The sequence below is a fragment of the Ciconia boyciana genome, chromosome 7, assembly GCF_034638445.1.
Source record: "Ciconia boyciana chromosome 7, ASM3463844v1, whole genome shotgun sequence".
NCBI classification, from domain to species: domain Eukaryota; kingdom Metazoa; phylum Chordata; class Aves; order Ciconiiformes; family Ciconiidae; genus Ciconia; species Ciconia boyciana.
The window spans coordinates 45,418,297-45,439,120 of NC_132940.1; positions in this window are offsets into that span (position 1 = coordinate 45,418,297).

Below are 20,824 nucleotides of genomic sequence, written 5' to 3' on the forward strand. Positions count from 1 at the left end.
TGGAACCCTTCTCTCTTGTCATCCTCTCCCTATTTGGGATTTGCAGAATATTGATCAGGAGTAGTAACAGTTTCCCATGAAAACGTCTCCAGGAAATGGTCAGTGATTGGCAAATCTTACATGATTTCCCTAGATTGGTCAATGAAAAGACAGATACATCAAGTAAGTTATTGCTTGGCCTCTGGTATCCGATGTCTCAAGATCTGTGCTCTATAGCACTTCTCAGAAACTAGAGAAATATTATCTGGTGCCTCCCTAACTCCATTTTTAGCAAAGAGGCTCTTTTCTCATCCTCATTAGTTTCTTATTTCCAAGCAAGAGACTCTGTCTGCTCAGAGAATGGGAGGAAAAGGGAGAGTTGCAGATATATGGTCAGGATATTACAAAGCACCGCTCCTCAGCTGAACTGTGATGACTTGGCATAGATCCTTAACTGTATTTGCAAGTATAAGGTAAATGACATTGAGTGCGAAGGGAAATAGGGTGCCAGTGCAGAGGGCACTGAGAAGTCAATGGACACATTAGAATTCAAAGCACTCCTGTGTGTTTTCTGTCCCCCCGAGACCAGGCCACAGATGGCTTGCAAGAGGTACCTCAGCCTTTTGAATATGAACTTAGAGCTGCCAGCTGATGCCCCGTTTCCCACAGCAGAGTCTGGCTGGTGGAGATCAGACAATATTACAACATCGAATTGCCTGATATGCCTCCACCACATGCTTGGTCTTTAAAAAAATACCCTCAAAAGCTCTGATGTAAAAGCATCACCATGTATTCCCTGGGCTAAATCATTGCAGTTAGTGAGTGTGGGTAAGGGAGACCAACTTCTAGGGTTTTGTTTTCCTTGTCACAAACACCATTTTAATTACATCTCCTGTGGCCAAGCAGCACCTAGAATACTGACTTTAAACAAACATGTCAATTGAGGGTTTAAAACTAATGCTTGTAGGTCCATTTTGGCTCACTTTCTGGCTTTTCAGTGTAGGATTTGCTCTGATAATGTTTCTAAGTTTTGCTCTAAATCCATGAAAGCTTGAAAAGTTTAGAAATTCATCACCTAGCTCTAGAAATCTGGAGGCCCTTGGAACCAGGAGATCAGTAGCTTAAAGTCACATCACTGCCCATGGATGAAATAGTCATCATCTTTTAGAAAAATACAGCTTGCAGAACTGGACACATAAATTTAGTCTTCCTCATAACAGGAAGAAGAAATTGGGTTGAAAGAGAAAGAAATAGGGTGGCAAGAATAAAACAAAGGAAATAAGATATTTACATATAACATGGTAGTGGGCTAAGGGAAAGGGCTTGCTTTAGGAAGGGACCTACAGTGAAGGGGAAAGAAGCACCCAGAGGGGCAGAAGAGCTTTCATTGTGCCCATCCATCATAGGAACTAACCTAGCCAAAACCCAGTCTGTCTTCTGTAGTCCTGGCAACAGCACAGAGGTAGAAGGATAAAGCTGCCTTAAGTCTAGCTCTGTTGTAGCTTATCCCAGCTTGGAATAGGAATGACACTAGTTAGTTGCAATCTCTGCATGTATACAGACAAAGCAGGCTGCCAGGTGAGCAGATTTATGAGTTGAAAAGCATTTTGCACAATACTGACAAAAAGTGGCATAAAAATCCTTGTTCTTATTCTATAGGCAATAAAATGGGCCACACAAAGCCTCTGCATGCCTTGCCCCAGCCCTGAACAGGATCAGTCTGCACCAGAGGCCTGGCTGTGCCTGGTTATCTCCCAGATGTTAATGTCAGTCTGAAAACCCTGGAGTGCCTTGCAGGGAGTCCTAGCTACTGTCTGCTCACTTGGTAGGGATGGGCAGTTGTAACCTGTCCAAAAAAATATATATTCTCTAGGTTAAGTTCAAGCTTTAAGAGGAATTTTTTAAAATTTGGGAAAACTGTTCAGCTGGAGTTGCTGTGTAAGGGAGGAGGCTATGCCAAGAGAGTACAAAGGCAGCAACTGAACTTCAGCATTTGCTTTTATCAGTCAAAGTGACTGAGGGGCAGGCATCTAAAAACTCCCAAACCAACAAACTAATCTTTTTTGTGCTTTGTTTGTTAGAAATTTCTGATAATTTTCAGATCTGCTATTTTAAGGGCAGCACTGTGTGTGGATCAATGTACAAAATGCCTGTCTTTTCAATCCTCGTTATCTAAAGCATCTGTTCTGTACAGTCACAGCCCTTGCACTTGCTTTCTTTGTTGTTTTCTCTCCCCACAATGCCCATCTCGCTCCCTGCCCCCAAAATGCATGCAGAATGCCAGTTGAAGAGTAATAAAGAGGTAGGAGTAATTTCTAGTCAGGCTGTTACCGTATTGTGGTGTGGGATCCAAGAGGATTAAGACGATGCTGCTACAGCCTACACTTGCTGTAGACAGCAAAGTTTAAACCAAATTAGACAGGCTGTCTGAATGGACTGAGCCACATAAACACGTTTTGTCCTTCTTTTCTATTTTTCTAGAAGAAGTAAAATCAAGGCAATTTTGGGATACAAAACTAAATAGCTGCATCTGGCAATTAGGAGAATTAGAGGAATGGTGGAGGGTCTGAAAGAAAGCCAGTTTGATGGTCATATTCTTTACTGCTTTCATTATGTCGCTGTTATGGAGATAAGAGCACAGTTGTGCTTAGTGCTTGTTTACAAACTCAGATCCAGCTAGGAAAATGCAATCAGCGCTTCCATGAATGAGAAGTTAAGTTTCTGGTTTTGATACACGTCCTGTTTGCAAAGTGCTGAAGCTCTAAAATTCCACCTCTCAGAGGTATTTTCTGCTTTTCAGGTGAATTACACTGAAGAGTTCTGACATCCTTTTGAAGGCTTCCTACAGGAAAGATGACATTTCAAACCTATATGTTACCTGAACCTTGATCACATCTTGTCTGCTATTGAAATATATGACCCAAAAGTGCTTCCTTATGAATAAGGTGCTCATCATGCAGTTTAACCTCCTTGGAGAAAATTATGCAGGCCTCTGAGTTGCCTGCATGAGTTATGTTTTATTCATTAGAATCCTAAATGTTATTGAAATGTATTCCTAATTATTCCCTGCTGAAAACAGTAGTGTTCTTGAACAAGTATTCTGCATTTGTTATGTCCTGCTGCTAGCATAGTTAATAATGCATATAATAATAAAATAAGAAACTATCAGAGCAGAATAAGAGAACTTATTAATATGATTCAATTTAGGAAAATTGTTACTTCTGGCTTTCACAGCCTATGAACAACATTGTCTGAATACTTCAAGCATGCAGAATCTTTGCTGTAGGTCTAGCGTAGAAATAACAACATTGCCGAAAGAGAAGCTGGTAAGACATCACCTGCTATTCCTGCATTCATACCCTCTAAAATCACTTACTGTAGTAGTACTTTACTTAGTGGAACTGATGTTGTGAAAAGCTTTCAAAAGCAGTCTTCGGTCATATTTCTGGAATTAATGGCTGTTTATTCAAACAGAAAATCACAACCCCTAAAAATTCTATTTTTGCTTCAGTGTTTCCCCTGTCTTTCGTCTTTTTCTGTCAGTCTCCCTCTGCGCACACACGCATACTTTTCATTTGCTGTTTTCTGTATGGGAAACCAAAAGGTTTCTAAAAATTCAAAAGCTAGTTCTGAAAAACTGTACAATATTCAGGGTCGCTCTCTGGTAGGAAATCTAGAAGCATCAAGGGAGTCAGTAAAAATTACAGCCTTTTGTTGAGTTGTATTTCTTGTGCAGCTGCATCATACCCCTTTGACTCACCACACAGAGTGCGGGTGATTTGCCAGCATGTCCAGATCTTTTTCCTTAGTCATTTCCAGCTGGCTGCAATTCCTTAAATAGATGGCTTTGCATGCTGTGCAATTAAATATAATCCAGTTCCTATGCTGTCATCCCCAAGATCTTTCATTTCATTCTGTAGGTTATTTCAGTCCTCTCTGATATTGATAACACGGCCCATCTTTGACATTGACAAATATTACCTCCTGCATCTCTTTAATGGCAATGGCAAAAATTAAATATTAAAGAGAGAGGTAGTCCCAATTTCAGACCTTGAAAAGACCAGCTAGGAACCAATTTTCAGCCTTCTTTTTTTGGCACAAATTATCAATTCCTTAGTTTAATCAGATCCCTCGCTGGTTTATACTTATTGTACTAACTGTTTTCCTCAGACTGAAAAACTTCCAACATAAAGTGCTATTTAAACACAGCAGGTCTAAACTACCTGGAATTTCTTATCAAAGAAGATACTAGGATGACCTGAAGGATGTGCTGCTGGTAATCTGATATGGGATATTATCTCAGTGTCCATTCATCACTTGGTGTTCAGTATTTCTTGCCTTTAAAATGTATCCTAAAGTCTTAAAACCTGTTGAAGGTAGACCAACAGGCTTATAGTTGCTTAGATTGCTTTTTTTCCTGCTATTTTCCAGCCATGTACAGGTTAGCTGTCAACAGCTCCCTGTAGCATTTCTTTCTGTATCTAGGAGTCATAGCATCATAGAATAATTTGGGTTGGATGGGACCTCCAGAGGTCATCTAGTCCAACTCGCTACTCAAAGCAGGTCTAAAGACATCCTGTTGTGCTGGCACGTGTCCAGTGGGGTCTTAAACACCTCCAAGGAGGGAGATTCCACAACCTCCTGGGCAGCCTGCACCAGCATTTGACCACTTTCATGGTAAATATATTTTCTTTATATCTAATCACTTCCCAATGTTCCAACTTGTGTCTGTTGCCTATCATCCTACCATTGTGCACCTCCAAGAAGAATCTGGCTTCATCTTCTCCATATCCTCCAGTCAGATAGCTGTAGACAGCAGTAAGGACTCCCCACAGGTGTTTTCTTTTCGAGGCTGAACAGGACCACTTCTCTCTGCCTCTCATCTTACGTCATGTTCTCCAGCCCCCTAACCATCTTGGTGCCCACCCACTGGACTCACTCCAGTATGTCAATGTCTTTCTTGTACTGGAGAGCCCAGTACTAGACATTATATCCCAGAGAGGTCTCACAAGTGCCAAATAGAGGGAATTATCACTTCCCTTGACCTGCTAGCTACACTGATACAGGCCGGGTGTGAAGCTAGCTTTCTTTGATCCAAGGGCACGCTGCTGGTTCATGTGAACTTGTCTATCTGGACCTTCAGATCTTTTTCTGCAGAGCTGCTTCCCAGACATTTGACCCCAGCCTGTCTGGGTTGCAAGGGGTCATTCCATCCCAGATGCAGGAATTTGCATTTGCTTTTGTTGTACTCCCCAAAGTTCCTGTTGGCCTGTTTCTGCAGCCTGTTCAGGTCCCTCTGAGGAGCAGCCCTGACATCCAGCATGTTGACAGCTCCTCCCAATTTTGTGTTGTCTGCAAACTTGCTGAGAGTGCACTTTGTCCCATCATCCAAATCATTAATGAATACATTAGACATTACTGATCCCAGCAGTGATCCCTGAGGGACACCTGTAGTTGCTGACTGCCAGGTAGCCTTAGTATAAATAGGTATTATCGAAGCCCTGTATGTGCTTTGAGCAATTTAAGTTTTGATTCTGCCGCAAATGTGTAAACTGGCAGTTACCAGAGGGGACTTCTAATCGATCCTACCTTTTTCTCTGTGTCCTTTATTATAGACATTACTGAAAGCTGAGGCAATATTCATGTAGTTTTTCAGATAATATTCAAAGCACTCAGCTTGTTTTTTGGCAAATCAAGTCTAGGGCAGTATTAAGTGCATAGGGACTGTTTGTACTGGGTTATTTCTCTCTGCACATACTCTCAGAGTGTAATAAAACATATTACAGTGATCACAGCATGATTGCTGTATCCGTGATAACTTTAATTTAGCTAGCAGCAGTAGGAATGCAGCAGAGATTGGGTGGCATGCTCTCCAGCACAGAATAGCAGCCATATTAGAGCTTGCTATTGTCAGAGCTGGCTGCTACATCTTCATGGCAAACATTAGCAGAGACAGCAAGGTAAGTGCCACTGTAATTATATCCTTATTTTGCTGTATAGACATATCTTGGCTGCTTCTGTCTGTTGCTATTAAACTGTTCAACTGCAGCCAGCCTACATGTGCCTGATATTAAGGAGTTTTACCTTGTCTTTTGCCACTTTTGGGAAGTAGGACACAGCAGTTCCTCTATTTTTCCCAGAAGTAAAACTGTAAACACAATGGCTGCTGAAACCTGACAGCTGCTGATCAAGTTACAAATTTCTTTTAATACTTATTATAGCCATAATGGATAAAGACTGATAGTACAAGATGTTTAAATCAACCAACAGAAAACAAACAAAATCAACCGATGGAAGCAGTGGAAAAGATCTTTGGTGTGGTTGTGGTTTTGATCTGCTTGCTTCAAGCTGTGACCAGAACTTTTGTCATATACCTCACTTATTTACATCACAGAACAGTCCATTTTATTACCTCAGGTACTACTCAGCTCTTATGATTTATCTCTCAACATGCCAGAAGCCAGCAGATCTGAGAGAGATTCGTGTATCTTATTCAGACTTGTAATGAGATCACCAGTGGACAAGACAGATACAGTCTACAAAAAGTACTGATTACTTTACTAGCAGTTTCCCAGTGGAGCTTAGTTTGAGTACAAAGTTCTGGGAACACCGTTCAGGTTATACAATTTACATATGTTTGAAATATAAAAAATTGGCTAAAACTGAAGAACTTAACTCAAGACTGAAGAACTCTTTCCAATAATTTCTCATATTCCACATATTAATGTTTTTTTCAAACAAAATATGTACAATTAAAAACATTTTAACAGAATCTATCTGGAGATAATTGAAAAGGCCATCAAAAAATACAGCAGTGGACTGAAAACAAAATATTTTTGTAATTGGTAATATTGAATGATGCTTTATACCATTGTCTCATGAAGGAAAACCAAAAGACAAAAAGCAAGAAGCAAAACTGAAAGCAGAGAATATTATACCATTGTGGACACTTAGGGAACTTTTGAGAGTTATTCTCACAGCCAGAATAACTGCCTGATGCTGAAATATTCACTTGCCAGAATAACAAGAATCACTAGTCTAAAAAAATTTTTTTAATGGCAAATTTCTATATCAGCATTATTGGACATGGGACTTGTGTTCTGTCACTAGTTCTGACAAAGAAGAGAAAGCAATTATAGAGCTGAAACATGTTTTGCCATCACTTGTATTTGAAAAGCATTCAAGTTAAATGACTGTGCTGGTTTTGGCTGGGACAGAGTTAATTTTCTTTATAGCAGCTAGTATGGGGCTATGTTTTGGATTTGTGCTGGAAACAGTGTTGATAACACAGGGATGTTTTAGTTCCTGCTGAGCAGTGCTTACACAGAGCCAAGGCCTTTTCTGCTCCTCACCCCACCCCACCAGCGAGGAGGCTGGGGGTGCAGAAGAAGCTGGGAGGGGACACGGCCGGGACAGCTGACCCCAACTGACCAAAGGGCTATTCCACACCGTATGATGTCACGCTCAGCATATAAAGCTGGGGGAAGAAGAAGGAAAGGGAGGACGTTTGGAGTGATGGTGTTTGTCTTCCCAAGTAACCGTTATGCGTGAGGGAGCCCTGCTTTCCTGGAGATGGCTGAACACCTGCCTGCCCATGGGAAAGAGTGAATGAATTCCTTGTTTTGCTTTGCTTGTGTGTGTGGCTTTTGCTTTACCTGTTAAACTGCCCACGAGTTTTCTCACTTTTACTCTTCTGATTTTCTTCCCCCATCCCACTGGGTGGGAGTGAGCGAGTGGCTGTGTGGTGCTTAGTTGCCGGCTGGGGTTAAATCACAACAAAGTCTTTATGGCACCAGACCAGGTAATGTTTTAAAAGATGTTTAAAATGTACAGGAGTAAAGACTGAGTTCAGTTCTTTTCTTCTAATACTCTTTAACTTCAAGAAGTAGTCAAACTAATCCATACTTGATGTTACGTAATATTCCTCCTCTTCATCCATTCACAAATGACCTGAAGATAAAATTCTGCAAGATGACATAGGTATGGGGCGTTTGCTAATCCTGTAGGATTCTGGGTTAACAAAATAATTTCTCAGCTATACCTGTAACCTGTATGAGAAGAGAGAAACATACAAAGAGAAACTGAAATAATTAAAGGAAGGCTGAGATACTAGGTGCAGTCTTTTGTTACACTGTCCTTTTTGGAGAGAAAATTTGTAGAACAGCTGTTTCAGAGGCACTACCTGGGGTCATACAAGATAAAACAATAACCTTGTGGGCAGACCTGTCTGACCTGCTCATTCTCAGATTTTTAGAGCAGACACAATGAAGTTGTCTCTTCCTCTTCAGGCAAGAAATTCCTCAATATACAACTATTGTTTCAGCTCATTTGAATCTGAAGTTTAATCTGTTTTATCAGGGTCCTCACTAATGAATGCCTTTGTGCTTACGTTCTGTTGACTTTGAGGGTGAGAACCATACATAATCACATGTGACATATGGGCTACAACTCCAACAGGAGTTTGTCCTGTAATAACAATGATATGCTGAGGAAAGGCAGAAGCATCATAATTCTGACTCTTTATATTTGGTGGATGATCCTTCTTCCATTTCTCTTAGGATTTTTTTTTTGAGGGGGGTGCTGGTTTACACTAAATTGTGCAACTTTAAACCCACTTTGCCAGACTGCTATTCTAATCTTTATGCGCTGCTGCCAACTGACACATAGCAAAGTCTTTCAGGGGATGAGATTAAACACACCACGACTCTCCATTTCTAATGAAAGCTCCATGGGAACACCATTGGGATCCCTGCTACTTTGCTGCAGTCAAAGCAGTGTGAGCCCATGTGCCATCCCTTTGTGCATTAGGGAGACAGCAGTATCATAGATACAATGCAGAGTATTCTGCTTTCACGCTTTAGGGCATTCATTGCAAAGAATGGCAATGTTTTCCTCCTGTCCTCAAAGCCACTTGTTTACCCACCTCCTTTGTTCAGAACTGAAATGTTTAGCTTTAAAACCAGAGAGGAAAACTGTCATTTTTTAATTATCAGCAGTAGGAAAGCCACATGAAATCAGTCTCTTTTAATAAGCTTATTTGTTTAAGCATCCAGGGTGTTAAATTAGCTTTCTCATCTACATGTGGTTTAATACCCCACCCATCTATCGGCTGAGAACAGAACAGGCCTTAACACAGGATTGCCTGCTGTGACAAGTGCTGTGATGAATTAGATCTTAAAAGATCATATTATGAGACCCAGTATCACAAGGACCTAAAGTCTATTGAACCCTGTACTGATTGGACTATGAACTGCACATTTGTTATAAAAGTAATTATGTACATGAGAGGGGGGAAAAAATATGCCCAAGACTGCTGGTGCCAGATTTTTTGGGAAAAGATATCTTTTACCAGTTCTGCTGCCTACTTACCATTTTCAATGAGAAAGCTGTTAAGAGGCTGAAGGCTACTACATTTAATCAACAAATTATTCAGTGTAGGAGTTTGAAGGCATACTAAAAGTCTACAGTTAAATATTTTCCCCTCTGCAGGGGGGTTATAATTTGCCAGAATAGAAAAATCCAAAAGAAAACATACTTTCAATGCATTATAAATAGGGGCCTCTAAACGTTAAACAGTACCCTTAGAGAAACACAGGTTGTTGTAGAATCTGTTAAGAAACAAGCATTTGCTCCTCATATGCAAGATATCAAATAAACAAACACATACAAACAGTACAATCTCACTTTACTCACAGAAGGCTTAACCCATGAACCTGACTGAGACCTATACAGTGGCTTTACTTTTTTAAGTACAGGCAGTCAGAAAAAAAGACATTTAAGTTTCATAGCACATCGTATGTAAGTCTGGTTTTAGTTGTCCTTTTTCCCAATTGCATATGGTCCCCCCCAAAAGGCCATAAAGCCTTAAAAGGATTTACCTGAGTTACCTGGCATAGTTGGCCTGCCTGGTTTTGATTGTTCCTTTGAGACACCTCAGCTCATCTTCATAATTCCCATCTGGCTTGGTTTTACTTCTCATGCAGGGAGGTGAAGTAAATCTGACACCAGCATAGCTGAGAGCAGAATGTAAGAGGCAGCTTGCTTTGTATCTGTGCCAATTAAAAGGAAATTTGTTTTTTTAAATAGTCTTTAAATACGTACCTAATATTAGCAGCAGTTCCGTGGAACTCAAATATGTATTAAATGTAAGAATGATTTCCTCATTCAGAACTTGCACTTGGCTGTGGGCAAGAGGCATTCATTGCTATCTGACCTTTAAAAAGGGCTAATTCTCCTCCTCTTAGTCACGCTGATGTAAACCTGAAATAACCCCACTGAGGTCACTGGGGAGATGGCAGAGTCCTCTTTGTGTATCTGAAATCAGCCTACAAAGTAATCACAACCAATATAGGCTACTTTAAAAGCTCTAAGAATCTACTAAGACTGCTGTTGCATACAGGAAAAAAAATTCACTTAAATGCTGTTTCAATTTCAAATTCAATTTCAGAACATCAGTTTTTGAGGAAAAAATGAAGGATAAATTTCAGTGGCTAATATTATTTTCAAGCTTCTAGAGAGGAATATCAAACTATTGGAAGTGGGGAAGTGTAATGAAAGTCTCAAAATAGAAAACTCTTTTCACTTGAAGGCTGTCAGGAAAATAGCCCCCTGGTTTCCTGCAGCTGTGAAAGCAGCAAGAGCTCACATTAATGACTGTCAGTGAGAGAGAGGCAAGTTGCTCTATTTTCTCCGCACTTGGGCTACAGCTCACAATGTGTATAAATGTTTGGTGCTGGGATAGAGATCTGAATCCCAGTCCTCCCATAGCACAGACGTAGAGAGAAGGTTCCAAATCAGGAGATGTTTGTAGACCTTTGAACAAGTGACAGTCTGAGAGTGTTCATGCTCTGCCTGTCTGCCTGGTTGGTAAGGTCCATGGCATGTATTCCTTACCACACTATACATAAATAAGTAGTTTGATGGATCCCTCAGGCCTTGATCCCTAGGTAGGACCTGTGATCCCTCAGGTATGATCCCTAATTCATATTTAAGGGGGTCTGCAGCTTTTTCTGGGTATCAGTAGTAAAATTCTTCCCATCTCTCCTATATCTGAAAATGAAGCTTTTAAGACAGCTGCAGCTGGGTCACTCGTCATTTGGGATCGTGGGATTAATTAGTTTCTTACTGACAGCTCCATTCATATGAATATGTTTGTTTTCAGACACGTACTTGAGCTAATAAGCATTTGGGCTGTTGCTTGGTTCATTCTTTTCATTATGGGCAATATGATGCTCATGCATACAATTTGTGTTATTTAGCTATTCTCTGTAGTGACTATTATCAAACAGTGTTTTTTTATCATCACACAGTGCACAACTCATTTGCCTCTCTCACATTATTGACTCAATACCCTCCCATCTTTTCTTGATCTTGTCCTGCCCTTGAAACATGCTAGGTAGCTGCATGCAAAAACTAACAAGACAAAGAAGTCGCACATTTTCGGACCGCCCCCCCCACCAGCCATGAGTTCTCAGAGTGACAATGACAAATGATTTATACTGGCAGGCAGTCTTCATGAACACTGGATGCTGACACAGTCTGTATTTATGCTAGATAGAGGTGACCTCCAGGGCCATAATTTGTCCTGTTATGTGTTCATTTAATGTAAAAAAATTATGCTGTCTTTAACATACTAAAAATAAAAGTATTACATTTCCCCTTATGACATATGCAATAAAGGGTAATCTACAACTAGCCTTTTTAGTATCTGTCATTTTACAGAGCACTTCAAAAATTACAGTTTTTTTTCAAGCAGTCGTCAGACCCACTGAAGTAGATTTTGTTGCCATCCCCTTGCATGTACTGGATCTTCAGCTGTGGGAAGGCATCATTCTCCTGACCTACTATCGCATTTCAGCTTAGTATCCTGGCCCTTTGCCTCTTTTGACCATGTTTGCCTGATGGGGGAAATATCCTAAGAGCTGATTGTTGAGAGCCAGTGATGCTATTTGTAGAATATTAAGAGAACTGACTAATACACAACCCAATTCACCGAGGAAGGTCTCACTGGGCATGACTGTAAACAAGAAATGTTGCCAGAGGCTCATATGGGAAGGAAATATGCGTTATGGCCCTGAGGGTGCTAACAGGCCTTAATGGTCTTGACCAGCCTCACCACGGTGTCCCCATCCAAACCCCTGCCTGTGAGCACAGGAGCCCATTTAAGCTCAGTCTGGGACCTTCAGGCCTGGTATGAACTATGCTGTCAGGGTGCTGGTCTCTAGTTCAGCTATAGCTCTGCCTTGCCATGGACCACGCTGATCTGTAGGTTGACTTTCTGGCTCGACTTCAGGCATGTCTTGTCACCATGGACCTGCCTGTCAATCACTTGGTCTGATTCCGACCTGTTGATTTACTTCCTGGCTTAACCTGGGACCTGCTTCCTCACCACGAGCTCACCTGAGGGTCTGGGCTATTGGTTGAACCTGGCCCCCACCTCTGGCTCTGCCCTGCTGCCCTTGCTCGGGTACTGTGGGGCTGGCCCTGGGTGGCGAGGTCCCTGCCTGCTGGCTGTGTTATTGCTCCCTGCCCCATAGGGAGCGGCTGGCCCTTTTACTCCCCTAGTATGCAGCTGCAGTTTAGAAGCAGCATGAATGGGGTGCGCACCAAATGAAGCAATCAGAATCAAAGGTACTTGACTTCTCAAAAGCCTGATTTCAAAAGCCTGAGGTAAGTAGGTCTTTTTCTGATATCACTTATACAGCTTTAAATCAGCAGTAACTGTACTGAAGGTAGTGGAACTATCCCCCAGTGTAAGAAGTGCTACTAAATTGTATTTTCAGAGGAAAGAAGGGGAGCCTTAAAAAAGGAGTATGAGACAGCTTTAAGAAATAGCCCTGGAGTTCAGGAAAGTAAGGACACTTATGACCTATGAGGCTGTAGTGATGTATCACTAAATCATTAGCAAAACTTGAATGGCAAGAAACTGTAAACGCCTTTCCAAATCATGATTCCTGGACCTGCCAATTCTACTTCATGTTCTAGCAAAAATAAAGATCTGTGTACAGCCTTACTAGTGAGGACTGGACCTAGTATGCTTTTTCTTTTTCTGCTAGGAAAAATGACATTAGAAATGGACTTAGGAATTCACATCTGGGAGAGGGGCCTGCTTGATAATTTCTCAGCTGTTCTGAGCTGCCTAAGCAGTGTAGAACATTCTGGCCCATCACCTCAGTATTTAAGTAAGCTTATTGGGATCTAGAAACTCTTTCCTAAAAGTCCATGCGTCTGACTGTGTGCATGTTTATTTTCAGCTGCTATTTATTTCCCAGTTTCTGTTCTATTTCAGTTATATTGTCAAAACCTAATTCTGATGAAGCTCTGGCTTTGATCCCTGAAGCTTCAGCTGTGCAGTATCTGAAAACTATAAGTGGAAAAGCAAAGTGTTCTAGTCCCTTAAAAAAGGCAAGGGAAGGATTAGAAATTACACTGGCTAAAGAGTCCATAGGTATAGAGTAGAATGGGGATTTTTTTTTTTTCTCCCCAGAATGTACCAGGAAAAAATCTGTAAGAACAGAAGAAGCTTAAATGACTGTGCTGGTTTTGGCTGGGGTAGAGTTAGTTTCCTACATAGCAGCTAGTATGGGGCTATGTTTTGGATTTGTGCTGGAAAGTGTTGATAACACAGGGATGTTTTAGTTCCTGCTGAGCAGTGCTTACACAGAGCCAAGGCCTTTTCTGCTCCTCACCCCACCCCACCCGTGAGGAGGCTGGGGGTGCACAAGAAGTTGGGAGGGGACACGGCTGGGACAGCTGACCCCAACTGACCAAAGGGCTATTCCGTACCATATGATGTCATGCTCAGCATATAAAGCTGGGGAAGAAGAAGGAAAGGGGGGACGTTTGGAGTGATGGCGTTTGTCTTCCCAAGTAACCGTTATGCATGATGAAGCCCTGCTTTCCTGGAGATGGCTGAACACCTGCCTGCCCATGGGGAGGAGTGAATGAATTCCTTGTTTTGCTTTGCTTGCGCGCATGGCTTTTGCTTTACTTATTAAACTGTCTTTATGTCAACCCACGAGTTTTCTCACTTTTACGCTTCCAATTCTCTCCCCCATCCCAAACCGGGGGGGAGTGAGCGAGGGGCTTGTGGTGCTTAGTTGCCAGCTGGAGTTAAACCACGACAGTCCTTTTTGGTGCCCAATGTGGGTCTCGAAGGGCACAAGATAACAACAGGTTTGACTGGAATGGGCTAGATCAAATTTATAGCTGTTATTGCTGTTTAGCTATTAATGGGCAGGCTTCTGTGCTTGCCATGGGGCTTGCTTGCCTCACTGTATATTACAGTCTAGTGCTTGTTAGTGGCTGCTTTTTGCTTTCGCTGCTTGCTGTACTGCTTATCATCTTACTGTGCTGTGCCTGGGAACATTTTGATAACAGCAATGGCCATGCACCTGGGCTGGCAGATGGCCAGGGTTTCTGTGCTGCTGTACTGGACAGGCTGGAACTCCAGTGTCAACTCGAGTTGCAGGGACTGTGGCCTGTGGATGAATCCATGTGGGAGCAGGACATCCCAAAGTGCCTGTGGCCGTGGATAAGTCCACACCAGAGCAGCTACACCTCGAAGTGTCTGTGGCCGTGGTTACGTCTGTGCCGCAGCAGGTGTACCTCTGCAGGGATTGTGGCTGAAGGATGAGTCCACGCTGGAGAAGGTACACCTTGAAGCATCTGTGGCTGTGCATGAGGTCATGCTGGAATACCTCAAATCGTGTGGCCACGGATAAGCCCATGACAGAGCAGGTACAGCCCCGGAGGGACTGCAGGCATGGGTAAGGCCATGTTGGAGCAGGTGTATCTCTGAAGGCATTGTGGCCCATGGCACTTTGTTGCCCAATGACACTTTGTGGACATTTGTGGACACTTTATGGACATTTTACAGACATTTCACAGGGGAGGTCCATAGACTAAGGGAATGATATCTGTGTATTATATCAAAGGATGGGAAGGGGGGTGGTGGGTAATGAGAATGTATTGGATAATGTAGGACCTGAGCATGATGTAAATGGCATGGAATAAGGCAGTGTTACGATCGCAGTTTCCTTATCTAGATCTTCTCTGAATACTGTGTCTTGCCTGCTCATCACTGGTGTTCACTGTGGGCTCATCCAGGCTGAATCAAATATTAAAATATGGCTTTTTCTCTTCCTTGTCTGAAAGCAAGTTCTCCTAGGTTTGGAGATACTCTTAAGGTTATCGGATTTGTTCATCTGACAAACCTTAAAGTAGTGAGGAGGAAATGAATACTTGAAATACTCACCCTATGTGGGTGTAGAAACAGAGAAGCCTGGCTTAGCCACACTGACTGCTTTTCCTCTGTCATGCTGAGAAAACACTACACAACTCATTCACTCTCTACACTCTACCCACTTTCTTATTTACTCCTACAACACTGGGGAAGTGCCTTCAGTATGTCTATGCAGAAGAATTGAGCCCTAAAAATGAGGTGTATTCCTGATATGAATATTAAATACAGTGAGAAATAAATTATATTAAAGTGTCTGGCTTTATATCTGCTTAGTACATTACTATTCCTGCCTTGGAGCAATTGTATGTGTTCACACTGGAAGCTCATCTGATACAGCAGTATGTGCATGTACATGTTTAGAAGAAGCCTTCTGCTGATTCACAATATATCAGTCAGTGTTAATTTTAAGCAGTAAGGATTAAAAGTTTAGGCAGGTGGGTCTTGCAGTCCTATTTGTCTTTACTTAAAGTAGGACACGGCTCCAGACTACACCTGTCTTGCATTCTCAGCCAATGGATTTGTTCACAGAAATAGGAAGCTAAGATGCTCAGATACCAAAATTATTTGGTGTTATTCATATTTCAAGTAGCAATGACTTAATATTCTTATTTGAATGTTGTTTCTGCTACACCCACCTATGTTACCTGTATTCATGTATAAATTATTTCCTGATGGAACATCAGGTCAGTATGCCAAATGCAGCTGTACCTGCTGGCTTTAATGCAAACCAGTGTGACTGACTATAGGCTAAGGAGACTGACATGTCCTGTTCCATATGATTTTTTTTGACTCCCGAGTGACAAAGGGTGCGGTATGATTTATACAGAAATATTTGTATGTCAACATGAGCTTCTGTGTGTGTCTTCATTAAGTATTCCAAGGCATCTTCAGATTTTGGACAGCAGTGTGGGATGTACATTTGCTACATGGGTGCCTTTGGTATTGGTTTTAATAGAAGGACAATGACTAAGGAGGAACAGCCATCCCTTCTCATGTCTGGCTGGGGCCCCTCATGAGCAGGTTTGAAGCATATCAGAGAATGGGGTACTAAAGAAGTTGGCAGTGATAATGTCAGTGCCAAGGGCTTTTTATCTAGGTGGGTTTCCCTAATTAGACTTTTAGAGTTGGAAGTTTCCCTGAGAACTAAATACAACAGGGAAATAATATAATGTGCTTAAAGTTCACCTAGCTTCATGGACAACTCTTTAGTTCTGCCCACCAGAGGGGTCAGAAATCTTCCCCAACAAGGTACCTGGGTGTTCCTCAGGCGCAGGGAAGCATTCAGTTACTCTAAAGCCAGTTTTGCTGGCATCAAACCATCTGGTCCCAAATCACCCAGCAACAGAAGGGCTAAAAGCTGTCACTCTGAATAGCTTTATTGCCTACCACTTTGGCAAGTCGAGTCTGAATTTGACTAAAATCACAGCTTGTAGCAAGAATATTTATGAACTAGGAAACCCTCCTGTGAGCGTATAAGGGCAATTTTATACATATGTGTATACTGCACCCCCTCCCCTTCCTCCTGTCTCCATGTAAGCAGTGCAGCAATGCAGCCACCCTGGTTGCCTAGGAAGCCGATTGCTGCTCCTAAGGGATCTGTTTAAAATTCCGATCCAAATTCTAGTCAGGTTTGTGAGACCCTGGGAATGGAGCTCTTGAAGTGGTGGGTACTTTCCATTTTTTTTTGCCTCTCCTCAGCTCCTCTGGACTGAGAGAAGGCAGCTGTGCTGCTTTGCTAGACAGAGCAGCTGGACTTGGTTACCCCTAGAACCAATTAAGTGCTGTAAGAATGGCTTGCCTTATTCTGGGGAGACAGAAGGAGCTGTTTGGGATCATAAATGACACTGGAGAGTAGTTGTGTATGTATGCAGTTATTTTAAGGGTCGTTTTTGAGGCTTTTTCTAAGCACCTGCTGCCTTTTTGGGCATTTGTACTTTCATCTGAGCTGTTTGAAATGCAAATAAAAGCAATGATACATATTCAGAAAATCTGAGACCTGTGTTTCGGAAGACTATGCTAAACCCTTTGTGGAGTTTCTTTTCGGAAGCTAATCCTAGTGGAAAATTACTAAATGGAGCTTTAAATAGGTGAAATAATAAGCTAGCCAAATAGTGCACCTACTAGAGTGGCAAAAGGTGGGTGCTCGCTCCAAGTCGGTTTCCATCTCATAGCCCTACAGTGCTCACTACTATTTGGAGAGGCAGAGTGGGGTGATTTAAGAGCAAAGTTCCTTAACATTTAATTTTGGTTTAAGGCTGTTGTTCAAGAAGTTGTCTGTCACATCTCCTATGTGCTATTCAAACGTAGGTAGGTATTTGGAATAACACCTGGATAAAAATCTATGAATAGAATAACTGATTATCAATGTAACCAATACTCATTAAAAGAGATCTGAGATGGTAACAAAAGCTAGAGTTTGAGTCACTTGTTTGTGATCTCAAATGAGTGCAGGATCTTATTTAAAACTGCTTTGAAGTGTGAATTATGAACAGGAGCTCTTTGATCAGAACTGATATATGACATGTCATAAGGCATTATGCCAAAAAGAGAATTCACTTAAGCTTCCTTTCCTGTGGCAATGAGTGAAAGGAGAGCTATGGTTCTCATACTGTCTTACGCTAGCATGTCCATACTGAAGAAATTTGGCTACAAAGAATACCGCTGAACCTCTGCAAAGTGGAAACAGGTGTTTGGTTTTCTGTTGGGGAGAAATCAGCAATGCATGATATGGGTATTTTCTTAGCATACTTATAAAGTCTATTTATATTGCACACGTTCTTCCATGAGTGTGGTCCCACACAGACTTCCTCTTTCAAAAACTTCAGCCCCATATATAGTTTGTGGTTTCTGCTGCTTGCAGTTGCAGTAATTTCTCCATAAAGAAGTGACAACAAGCTCTTTTCTTCAAAATATGACACCCTGTTTACACATTTAGAAAAAGCAGAATTGGAATGTGATGTGCAATATTGCCATTTGGTGATACTTATCCCATGGATACTAAAACTACCTTTATAAGTAGCTGACTGCAATGTTGTTGAATGACTTGATTAACTGGTCTTTGTTATTCTGACATGCACTGGCAATCCTCTTGTGACCATGTAGGGTCCTGCTGGGATAGAATGTGGATCTGCTGGGTGAGATGCCTGTATTTTAATCCCATGGTTGGTATGCATCCAGCTGCATGACAGTGGGGCTTGGAAAAGGAAGGAGGAGGAAGTAGTCGGCCAAGCTAACTATTCAAGTTATTTTTGTTCAGAGGTCCTGATTTATTTTTTTAAATCCTGCAACTAAATCAGATTATTTTCCAAATGAAGGAGTATTATATACCTGATTATACTCCAGGACATAGAGTCATGTGCAAACAGCAGTCTTCTGTTCACTTTGAAAAATAAACAGGGTTTTTTATGATGCTATCCAGAAGGAAGGGGAATATTGGCAAGTACAGCCAGATAAGGCATCTTCTGCTGTGTCTGTTTAATACCATCTAGAAACAATGTAGGATTTCTAATTATTATTTGGGTTTAATCAACCAGTGAAAGTGTAGAGGAAAAATAATGAAATATGTGGTAATATTCCTAGTATGTACTTTAATTGCTGATTGCTTGATTACTTCTGAAACTGATGAGGCTGAGTGTGATGATATTATCAGGAAGTTAAGCCTGAGAGCAAGAGATGAAAACATAACATTTAACATGAACACGACACACTGCAAAATAGCATGTTTGAGTGTTGAACTGAGTGACTCCCTGCAGAGATAATTGAAATGCTGTAAAGCTATAGATGTAGAAATGCTGACGAATAAGATAATAGGCAGCCTCTGTAGAAAACAGAAGCTGCTGTAATGCAATAGAAGAATTAGAGAAATCTGGGCAAGTGGCTGTGGCACCATATCCAGACCAATGGTTATGACATTATTAAAAGATTCCAAAAGATCCAATGAGACTCGGAGTGAGGTAATTTAATGGGTAACAATATTGGCAGCCCAGGATGTTATAGAAATATAATGTTGAAATACACACAAGCCACCAAGGCACTCAAAGCTATAAAACCAGGGATAACTTTGCCAGGCATTGGATAGGTATGCCACATGACACTTGGAATGACGCAGGAACATGCACAAAGCAACTGAAAGAGGTGCCATCAGACTTCAGGTATGCGGTGGCAAAAAGCAGGCATAAATAACTGTTTTCAAGGGGTTTCCTTCCAGAACTGCCAGCAGTTTCTTTAAATACTTAAAAGCAGTAGGGCTGAGACACAAAGCACCTCAGTCAGTAATTAGCGAACTGAAAATGGTGCTTGCTAAGAATGGGGCATTGTCAGAAGGGACCTTTTGCTAGATAAAGAGTAAGGACTCTCAGGCATTCAAGCATGTAGCTGAGAAACCCAGCCAAAGTCAAACAACGGAACTGAAAGAATGATTCAGACCACTGAAACTCTTGTGTTCTTAAAAGAAGAAAAAAAAAACCCTTACAAACTTATAGGGCCTGAAACTGTTAAGAGTGAAGAAGTAACCCTAGAACTGAAATACCTTACTCAAATACTACCTCGTATAAAATACTCACATAGTTCAAATGTACAATAGCTTAGAAGTGCCTGAAACCCTCCTTTATGAGCAAAATTGAGTGCAAACTTGTCTGTAGAGCAGTGATTTACTTCTCTCTCTTCCCACTCACTTGTGCTTATGCACTACACTCCATTGCTGTCACGGCTTTTAGGAGCATTTAAGATCTAGCTGGTATTTTGGGTAAAGTCTTTGGGCTTACTTCTTGATTTTCATTTCTTGCAAAAGTATTAGCTGTTGGATTAAACAGAAAATTGAATTAATTTATACTATAAACCGTAACTGATTGTGTACTATGTGTGTTAGAATTTGTCTGCAGGAGAGCCCTGATCCAACCCTTACCTTCTCCCAAGAATCTCCTATTCAAAAGCTCTGGCAAACGGAAGGATGTGTAGTTGCTCTGACTCTGTGACTAGAAATGAAGGAGGAAGGGGGGAAAAAACCCCCACCACCCAGTTGGAAACTGTTTGTTTTTTTCCGCAAAAAAACCCCAACCAAAAGTGGGAGGGAGGAAAAAAAAAAAAGCCAGGATTAGGATCAGGAGTTTGGAAATCCCAAGTAAATTATAAATTTAGAACTGTTCTCCCTGGGTGATGGGGCTGCATTTCACCATGACCTATCCTCTGTAATTCAGGTTGTCAGTTCACCTCATGGGATTGAGGTCAGACAGAGGAACACTACAGTGTTTTGACCACATATAATCGTGGATTGTCTCAGTAGCAGCTGGTGGATGTTAGTGAGCGAGCTCACAGTTTTAGCGTCCATACGCGCTCACGGCTACCGTTTGGTTAATGCAACAAAATTTTTGTTAGTTGATAGGTAATTCACCCTACTGTAAGGACATCCTTACAGTACTTGCTGGAAGAGCAAATTCTGATTATACGAATAATATTTGCACTATGAGAAGTTCATTGGATGCATAACGGTATGTATAGGAGAAAGTAGATCCAATTGACAAGAATATCAAGAGAGATGATATGGTGGGACTGTGCATAACTCCAAGTCTCCTCCAAAGACAGTAGTTGCAGTTGTTCTGCCCT